The sequence below is a fragment of the Frankliniella occidentalis genome, unplaced genomic scaffold (genome assembly GCF_000697945.3).
Source record: "Frankliniella occidentalis isolate FOCC.00 unplaced genomic scaffold, Focc_3.1 Scaffold228, whole genome shotgun sequence".
Classification (NCBI taxonomy): Eukaryota; Metazoa; Arthropoda; class Insecta; order Thysanoptera; family Thripidae; genus Frankliniella; species Frankliniella occidentalis.
This window is the reverse complement of record NW_026267354.1, coordinates 280,560-281,358: the sequence shown is the minus strand read 5'-3', so window position 1 is coordinate 281,358 and position 799 is coordinate 280,560.

Here is a 799-nt window from a genome sequence, read left to right as displayed (position 1 = left end):
CGCGCCCCGCAGACTCCCCAAGATGGCCGCCATGAAAAATTCTACTGGCAGATGAGCAAGACACCCATGGCGTTTCTCTCCCCTATAGGACTCTATCGAGTCACACGGGGACAGTCGACCATCCCTCCCAACAAGTCCCAGTGGTCTAGTGGTTAGCGTGCCGGGTTCGCAACTCTCAGTCGTTTGAGGTTCAACTCCCGCCGGGTCAAGGTAATTGGTTATTCACTTAAATGCTTACTTCGTTGCTTGTATAATAGGGTGAGGTAGGTAGGCAAGGGTAGGAGGCAAGGGGAAAAAACCTCCGGAAACTCAGAGGCGAACGAAATTTCTATTCCTTTTCTCGAATTACTCGAAAACTTTTACAGAACAGACCTGTAAATTTACCAGTATATCATGGGAAAATGATTACCATATAAAAATCGAAATCTGTTTTACTAGTGTTCTGTAATTTTACAGACTATTGTAATTTTACTAGACAATGTATTGGCACTAAGTATGCCTAGACTTTTTCTGTAAAATCCCTCCAAAAAATTTTAACTGTGAGAGAAAAGTGTCCAAAGTGACGAAATGTGAAAAATATCTGTTCAAAATCCGTTAAATCGGGTACTTTACTTGTGCGTAATCTGGAGAAGAACCAAAGCCACCCTCGCCCGTTTTTCTCCGACGTACCGTTTAGAAGCCATGTTCGAAAAACCGTTCCGACCTCCCTAGATGAAATCCTAGCTGCAGTTTACTGATAAATTTGAAGGTCCGACTGAAGGAACTGACTTTACCCGCTTTTAACTGATCGACCTGATAT